This window comes from Acinonyx jubatus, chromosome B3, assembly GCF_027475565.1.
Source record: "Acinonyx jubatus isolate Ajub_Pintada_27869175 chromosome B3, VMU_Ajub_asm_v1.0, whole genome shotgun sequence".
NCBI lineage: Eukaryota > Metazoa > Chordata > Mammalia > Carnivora > Felidae > Acinonyx > Acinonyx jubatus.
Window position 1 is genome coordinate 6,562,263 of NC_069386.1, and position 9,574 is coordinate 6,571,836.

Below are 9,574 nucleotides of genomic sequence, written 5' to 3' on the forward strand. Positions count from 1 at the left end.
GACCTTTAACCAACTGAGCCACTAGGGCCAGGGTCTTTGAGAAGGAAATTCTCCCTCATTCCGTGGTGAAGGAGGTGGAGGGTTATTTAGTTTTTGTGAGCAGAGAGTTGCATCGGACTGTGATTCTGCACTCCGTTGCTTATTCATTTAGAAACTAATTCATTCACCAAACAGTGGCAGGTCACCTCGAGCGTAGAGCCCAAGGAGCCATCTGTAGTTTGGCCTTCCTTGGTGGTCTGGACCCTCAGAGCCCGGGGGGGGGGGGGGGGGGGGAGACGGACAAGCAGTGAGTTCACTCCTGAGTGGTAAGTGTTAGACGCAGGCTGCTGTAGAATTCCAGCGAGGTTTTCGGGAAAGGAACCGAGACCCCTCAGTCTCTTCAAACCTCCCTTCTTCTTTGCCAAGAACCGACACAATGTCGGAGCAGAAGCGGCAGCAGACCTTCTGCAAGTTCACGCACCGCGGGCAGCATGGACCTGGATTGCAGGCGGGATGCAGCCTTCCTGCCTGTGAGCCGGAAGTGGTGACTGCGCACCTGCTTGGACACCTGCTGATGCGCCTGCAAGCGGCTGGGCAGCCTGGGGTGTCTACACCCTCGAGACGTTCAACCAGGTGGAAATGCAGCCTGGGATGATTGGCCACTACCTGGGCGAGTTCTCCATCACCTACAAACCCGTGAACCCCGGCTGCCGGGTGTGGGGGGCCCCTCCTCCTCCCGCCTCACCCCCCTCAAGTAAGAGGCAAAGGCACAGACTTCTCTAAAACAACACGAAACAAACCTCTCTCCTTGACCCTACAGAGTCTGCGGCGGAAAGAGTCACGAGTCTCCACCGCTTTTGCCTCTTTGTCAATCAGAGCCAAACTCCCTGAGCCCTGTGACCTCACAAAGGCCCAACCACGTCTTCCAGAGGGCAGGGCATCCAGAGGAGGGACGACTATCGCAGCTGGGCCCTGTCGCCATGCCCTCAGGAGCTTGGCTGCTGACACCAAAGGGAAACACTTCACCATGGGTCTTGCCCTGTCTCGCTGCTGGCCTGCTGGCTCCCTTGGCCTGCAACCAAGAGGTCCTGCTCGGTGGCTCAGTGCACGTTTATATCCAGCACTCCTGTTGCGGATTTGGCTCTGGAAGGCCCTCTGGCACCTCCTGGTTACTTGTTTGAACAGAAAGTAATGTGCCTGCCATGCCCCAGAAAGAATATAGGGCAGCAGGATGCCCAGGGTAGTGGGTTGAACTGTGTCTCTCCAGAAAGTTATGTTCCAGTCCTAACCCCTGATATCTGGGACCATAACTTAATTGGAAGTAGGGTCTTTGTAGATACAATCAAGTTAAGACCACACTGGGTTAGGGTGGGCCCTAGGGCCAATGACAGGCTGTTTCTGAGAGAAACACAATGACAGGTGTTTCTGAGAGAAAGGAGAGGGTGACTCAGTTGGAAGAGCTTGCGACTCTTGATCTCTGGGTGGTGAGTTCAAGCCCCACATTGGGTGTAGAGATTACTAAAATAAATAAATAAACTTAAAAAAAAAGAGAGCAAGGAGAGGGAAATTTGGATATAGAGACCGAGAGAGACAGAGGCAGGTAGGCCATGTGGCTCCAGAGACGGAGATTGGAGCGATACGCTGCCAGCAACCGTCGGAAGGTGGGAGAGAGGTGGGCGAGAGATTCTCCTCCACAGCCCTCGGCCCTCGGAAGGGACCAATCCTGCCCAAACCTTGATTGTAGCCTTCAGCACCGTGAGATGGTAAAGTTCTGTTGTTCAAGCCACCAGGTCTGCGGGGCTTTGTTACAGCAGCTGTAGCTAACTAATACACCCAGGGAAAAAGTGCTGAGTGCTGCACGATGTTAACCCTTTCCAAAGAGAGAATACAGAGCATAGTGGTCATGCACAGACACTCTAGTGAGGTACAGACCAGATCCAAATTTTGAAATCATCCACCAGCTGGTGTCTCTCGATGCATGATTGAACCTGAATTCCCTTATGTGCAAAAGTAGTAAAATGTATTCTCTTCGGATAATCTATGTAAAGTGCCAGGAACATGGCAAGCATGAAGCAAATAAATGGTGGCTAACACTAGCGTCTCAGCCCAAACTCCTTTCTCTGCCATCACCAAGGATGCTTTCCTTTTTCACCGGGTCTTGTGCTAGTATGGAGGCAAGAAAGAAGGGATTTGCAGATGGCTGAGGACAACCCGAACTATAGTCTGGATAGAAGGGTGACGTAGAGGGGGGAACTAAAACTCCTGTGAATAATCATGAAAATGCCTATACTCGTTTGGGATAGAAGGAATCTTAAAGCAGTTGGGTTGTTTTTAATTAAATGTCTCCTCAATGGGCATTAAAAAAATATAGTGTCTGAGATCACTGTTCTTAGGAGAAGAGTGTTTGTGTATTGGTTTTATCCTAGAGTTGCCTGCAGGTTGTCAAGAAAAGAATCAGGAGGAACTCGGAAGGAGGGAGGAGGCCTATCCTACCCTAGAGAAGGGAGCCTCCAAAGTGACGAGTTAGGGATGTCAGAGTCCCCCCTGGGCAATTTTGCTGAAGCCTCCCCAGCATGGTGTCCCTCTAGACTCATTACTCAGATTTTGGGAAAGAGTACTGTGGGAAACTATTGTTCCAATGGACTTACCCCAATGGTTGGATGGGAATAGGGCCAGAAGGTGGAAGGATTCTTAAGTGATGCCAACCTTGAGCCTTGTGTGTGTGTGTCTTCCTTGAAGGAGGTGGAAAATGACATCAATCACCAATGGCAGAGGAGGGGCTCTCTCAGATGGAAAGAATATATATTTTAGTAAACTCTGCACTCAACGTGTGGCTCGAACTCACGACCCCAAGATGTAGAGTTGCATGCTCTACTGACTGAGCCAGCCAAGTGCCCTAAGAATTAGATATTTTAAGTCTGGAAAAGAAGGCCAGGAACCAAGATGTCCAGAGCACTCTTACTTTTTCTTTTATCCTGTAAGTTCATATTTAAGATCTAGTCTTTTGGGGCAGAGGATACATACTCCTATGATAAAATTTTGGAGACAAGCATAGGAAGGATGAACACAAAATTCAGGATAGTGGAACCTTTGGGGGTGAGAGACCAGTAAGATGGGGCAGGGCCTCCAGGGGGCTCCTAAAGTTCTGAATGTGTTCCATTTCTTAAGCAAGGAGTGAAAGTACAGAGGTGTCCATTTTATTATTATCCTTTAAACTTTATATACGTTGTATCTTCTCATATGTAATATATTTCTCAACAAAAATATATAAAGATTGCTCATTACAGAGAGGTTGATTAAGTCAAAATTTTGAGATGATCAAGTGTTTATTATCAGTAATCTGGTTAAATAACTTATAGAATATCCGTGTAACAAAATATTAACTAGCCATTAAAAATAATACTGTAGGGGCGCCTAGCTGGCTCAGTCAGTGGAATAGTGACTCTTGATCTCAGAGTCATGGGTTCAAGCCCCATGTTGTGTGTAGAGATTACTTAAAAATAAAATAATACTGTAATCTTACTTTATTGACATGAAACAATGTCCACAATATGGTAAGTGGTGGCTTAAAATAACTTATGTACTGGAGCACCTGGATGGCTCATTCGGTAGGGTGTCCGACTTTGGCTCAGGTCATGATCTCATGGCTCATGGGTTTGAGCCCCACATCCAGCTTTGTGCTCTCAGCTCGGAGACTGATTTGGATTTCCTGTTTCCCCATCTCTCTGCCAGCCACCCATTCACCTCTCTCTCTGACTCTCAAAAATAAATAAACGTTAAAAAATAACTTATGTACCAAGTGTCTATGGACAGCTGAATGGATAAACAAAATGCGTACACGATGAAATATCATTCCACCTTAAAAGGGAAGGAAACTCAGAACATGCTACAACATGGATGAAACTTGAAGACATTACACTAAGTGAAATACCCCAGAAACAAACAAAACCAAAAAACCAGTTTCTGTGATTCCACTCAGAGGAGATCCTTAGAGTAATCAAATTCAAGGAGACAGAAAGTCAAATGGTGGCCACCAGAGTCTGGGCGGGGATGAGGAGTTAGTGTTTAATGGGTACAGTGTTTCTGTTGGGGAAGATGAAAAGGTTCTGGAGATGGATGGTGGTGATAGTTGCATGACCATGAAAATGTACTTAATGCCACTGAACTGTGACTTAAGATGGCTAAAATGGTAAGTTTTATATTTTGTATATTTTACCATAATAAAAATAGCTATATGTATGGTTACCTTCCTCTCTCTCTCTCTCTCTCTCTGTGTGTGTGTGTGTGTGTGTGTGAGAAAGAGAGAGAGAGAGAGAGAGTATAGGAAAAAGTCTGGCAGGATTTATATCAATATGTCCACAGTAGTTATCCTTTGGGGTTCAGGTTACAAATGATCTTTATTTTCTTCCTTATACCTCACGTGTTTCTATATATTGATAGTTTTTGGCTATGAGTAAGTTTTAAAACGTGTAATAAAAATAAATAAATAAATAAACCTGGGGGACCTGGGTGGCTCAGTCGGTTAAGCATCCGACTTCAGCTTAGGTCACGATTTCACCTTTCATGAGTTCAAGCTCTGCGTCAGGCTCTGTGCTGACAGCTCAGAGCCTGGAGCCTGCTTCAGTCTCCCTTTCTCTCTGCCCCTCCCGTTTGTGCCCCTGTTTGTCTTTATTCTCAAAAAAGAAAATACACATTAAAAAAACAAAAATAAATAAACCTGATTTAGAAAGAAAGGGATTCTATCAAGAAGCAGCAGTTGTGATCGGCAGAGTTAAATGAACAAGATAAAAAAAATTAAAAGGAAATTATTCTCCAATCAAAGTGACTCATTTGGTAAGTGGTAGAAATCAATAAGGTGAGATGGGGCCAGACTTCGATCTCTTCTCTGACATATTCATGCCCACCTTACAATCAAACATCTCCTCAAATGACCCCTATTCTCCTCTTGCCAGAAGAACCAACCAGCACTGTGAGTTCATTCCTAAATGGCTTTTTAAAAAATCAATTCCTTGACCTCCTCTGGACTTCCCCTGGTGCATCACGCCCATTCTGAATGAACAACGACCCTGGAGCCCCTAAACACCCTTCTTCACAACTGTGCTTCTTCTTGGACCTCAGTCTGCTCTCAGGACTCCACTTTCCTTTTAGCCCTGGGGCCCAAAAGACTTCTCTCTCCCGATTTATGTGCTTTATCCTCCAGAATTCATGTCTTAAAAGTGTCCTCAGGCTTCAGCAGTCTCTGTGGGCCTTCACCTTGAGAGTTCTGCCTACTCTTGCTTCTCAAGCTGGGTGGTGCTGGGGCACCTGGGTGGCTCAGTTGGTTAAGCATCTGACTTCTGCTCAGGTCATGATCTCACGGTTTGTGAGTTGGAGCCCCGCATCGGGCTCTGTGCTGACAGCTCGGAGCATGGAGCCTGCTTTGGATTCTGTGTCTCCTTCTTTCTCTGCCCCTCCCCAACTTGTGCTCTCTCAAAAAATAAACGTAAAAAAAAAAAAAAGCTGGATAGTGCTGGATTCGCTCCTCGCTGGTGTGGCTTTAGCCTTATGACGCGAAGGGGCTTAGAATTAAGTCTTGCAGACACAGCCCTTTCATACTGCTGGTGAGTAAAACCTTCCAGAACAACCATTTGGCAGTATGGAAGAAGGTCCTGAAAATATTCATAGCCTTTGAGACTCTGACCTTGTAATTTCATTTCCAGGAATATTTCCTAGGGAAATATTCTAAACCGATAGACAAGGATTTATGCAGAAATATGAATCAGATCATTGAAATCAGCAAAATGACAGAAGCAACTTGGATGTCTAAGAGCAGAGAATTTATCAGGCAAATTATGGCATACACATATTATGGACAGTTGTGCCACCATTGATATGTCTGCAAAGTATTACTAACGTTACGGAAAGTACTTTTGATCAAAATTATGTATTTGATATGATTTCATGATTTCAAGTGAAATAAAAAAGGCATAGAGCAAAGATAGGAAAGAAATATGTCAAAATATTGATAATTTGCCTCTGGGTTGTGAGATTATAGATGCTTCCCCTCCCCCCATTTGTCTTTATACTTATGGTTTTCAAAAGTTCTATGTGAGTATAAATCACTTTTATAATCTGAAGGAAAAAAACTCCAAAAGACATCTCATGGGTAGAAGAAAAATTATTAAATTACACTTGAACTTGGTGTCCTAGTGTGATATTGTGATTTATAATATGAAACATATATTTGGTCTTCCTCCATGGTTCTGGGCACAGAGCTCCTAAAATCACTGGAATTTCTTAAGTAATGAATCAGGTTGAAGTATCTTTTGTTGTGCTAATGAGGTGACTTTTGGGGAGCACCTAAGGGTGGGGGGCTGGTTTCCATGGGAGCCAACCATTATGATTGAGGAGTTGGAACCTATAGCCCCACTGTCCAATCTCTAGGGATGGGGGAAGGGCTGGAGATTGAGTTCAATGGCCAATGATTTAATCCATCATGGTAGCTAATGAAGCCTCCATAAGAACCCAAAAGGAGGGGATTCAGATAGCATCCAGGTTGAGGAATCAGAATGCTTCCATGTGCCACCATGCTGGGCCCCAGACTCCACAGGGACAGAAGCTCCTTTGTTTGGGACTTCGCTCTAAGTATTTCTTCAGCCAGCTGGTGACTCATGTCTTTTAATATCCTTTGTACTAAATCAATAACCTAGTGAGTAAACAGGTTTACTCCTGAGTTCTTTGAGCTGCTCTAGCAAATTCATGGAACCCAGGGAGGGGGTTCGTGGGAGCCTCTCTATGATAACCAGTTGGTCAGAAGTACAGGTAACGCCCTGGGCTTGTGATTGGTATCTGAAGTGGAGACCAGTCTTGTACGACTGAGCCCTTTACCTGTGGAATCTGATGCTGATAGTGTCAGAATTGAGTCAAATTATAGGGCACCCAGCTGGTGTTGGAGAATTGTTTGTTGGTGGCATGGAGAACCCTCCCCTCACAACACACACACACACACACACACACACTGGACTTTGGAGTTTAGAACCTTTTACCTGAACGGTTGAACTTCAAGGCCTCCATGAATATCATTGAGAACTTATGTTTTATCTTGTTGTCAATGTAGTGCAAAGGGTTCCTTTTCCTTTTGGGGTGAGGCTGTGGGGAAAGAAGTCTTCAGGTTTTTGAGATCTGTGTTCTTCCCAGTGGATCTCTAATATGGGGAAAATGACTGACATGTCCTTTGTATGGGGAACTGGAGTTGAAAACAGGCCCTGGGGTAGTTCTCAGGGGCAGGAGGGAGGTACAGGTTGCTTTGCAATGAAAGACACCTGTCTGAGCCACACCCCTCTTGGAATGAGAAAGGCTATGTTATGTGAATGCTTAAAAGAACTGGGAACCAAGGGACAAGGCATTGGGAGCCGGAGAGGGGCCCCCAAGCTCATGGAGGAAGATGTGTTCCTTTGAGGACCTCAGCTGGGCAGGGGACAGTGGAGTAAGATTTCCCCCTGTGACAGCAGCCTGCCCTCCTACCCTACTTCTGCCCCAGTGCCCACTGTCTCCGGGATGGCGTCTGTAACTCTCCTGCCAGCTTGCATATCATAGGCTAACCAGTCGTGCTTCTCAAGTTCATCCCTACATTAGAGTCAAATTCTCCAACCCTTATGGTTCGAGGGTTTTCCCCCTTTATCCAAACCATTGTGTGCCCAGCATGTTGGCAAGAGATCCAAGGCTTCCTTCACAAGTTGACTTATGACCATCTGACCAACCTCATGAATTTTGACCAGATTTGTGGGTTAGGGAATTGGAACAGTAATCTGTAGGGAAGTAATCTGTAGGGTGCCCCCCCAAGGGGCAAATAATAGCCAGTCTGGGGGCTCCTCCCAACTGGCGAGTGGTCAAAGACTGCCAGTTTGCTCTAGGACACACATTTTGTTGAGGTTGCGGGCGGGTGCCTAGTCTGGAGAGGTACCCCTTCCCGAATGCCCTGGCATATGGGCATTCGTGGTGCTGGTCCAGGGGCTCAGATGAGATGGAAGGGATGTGACCAGGTAGAGCAGAGAAGGGAGCACCTCCCCCACCCCCAAACAAGGGGGGGCATGGTGAGAAGTGCTGGAGAGAAGAGAAAATTTCCATTTGGCTTTTTGAGCTCCTTGCCATGTCCCCAGAGGACAGAAACTTGGCAGCTGTGTGCCTGATCCCTAGTCTTTCTTCATGAATTTTTTATTTCAGGCAAAGAGCCTTATCTCTCCCTGGAGCTGCTTCGGAAGCCTGCTTTCCCATCAACTGAAGACGGGGCAGATGAAGAGTTGCATTAAGGCGGGAATTATCGGTCCCTTGAGAAAGGAAGGGCACTCTGCTTTTGGAAGGACAGCTCCTACCCCCCCCCCCCCCCATTACTGTAGGCCTCTATTCTTCATATAAATGTTAGGTTGCTGGTTTTTTTTTAATTTTTTTTTCAACGTTTATTTATTTTTGGGACACAGAGAGACAGAGCATGAACGGGGGAGGGGCTGAGAGAGAGGGAGACACAGAATCGGAAACAGGCTCCAGGCTCTGAGCCATCAGCCCAGAGCCTGACGCGGGGCTCGAACTCACGGACCGCGAGATCGTGACCTGGCTGAAGTCGGACGCTTAACCGACTGCGCCACCCAGGCGCCCCTAGGTTGCTGTTTTTATCGGGATATTGTTGAGGGCTCAGGGAAATAGGTTTGGGGGCAGCCACTGCGGGCTTGCCTGCAGGGTGAGGTCCTTCCTGGTGCCACTCGGTGAACATGACAAGCATCCACAGCAGAGATGAGGCACCAAGGTGGGGACTTGGCCTCCGACAATTCAGATTTCCAGAAGTCCAGATGTCTGGGGGCATGCTCAAATGGCGGTGGGCTTAAAGATGTCATAGGGGTGCCTGGGTGGCTCAGTAGGTTGAGCACGTAACTCTTGATTGTGGCTCAGGTCACGATCTCACAAGTTCGTGGGTTGGAGCCCCACATCAGGCTCTGTGCTGACATGCAAAGCCTGCTTGGGATTCCCTCTCTCTTTCTCTCTCTCTCTGCCCTCTCCCCTCATGTTCTCTCTCTCTCAAAATAAATGTACCTAAAAAAAAATGATGTCATCTGTCCCTGCCCCAGAGCAAGAGAGGCCCCTGCTCTGCACCTCTTCAGTCTGCCCCCTTCCCACCCTGTTATGGATTGGATAGCAGCCCCCCCGGAAGGCATGTTGAAACCCTACCCCCAATACCTCAGAATATGACCTTATTTGGAAATAGGGTTATTGTAGATGTTAATTAGCTTACACGAGACACAGACACACGAGGGCAGCGCGTCACGTGAAGACAGAACCAGGACTAGAGTGCCACAGACCGCCAAGGACTCCCCGACAAGCCACCAGCAACTAAGAAGAGGCAAGGAAGGATTCCCACCTGTGGGCTTCAGAGGGCACGTGGCCCTGCTGACAGCTTGGTTTTGGACTTCAAGCTTCCGGCTCTGTGAGGCAAAGAGCGTCTGTTGTCGTAAGCCATCCAGTTTGTCGTACTTTATTACAGCAGCCCTGGGAACTTAATGCACACTCCCAGACTAGACTCTGGGTACCAGAACCCCCAAATTCCTGCCCAATTAGCACCAAGCTC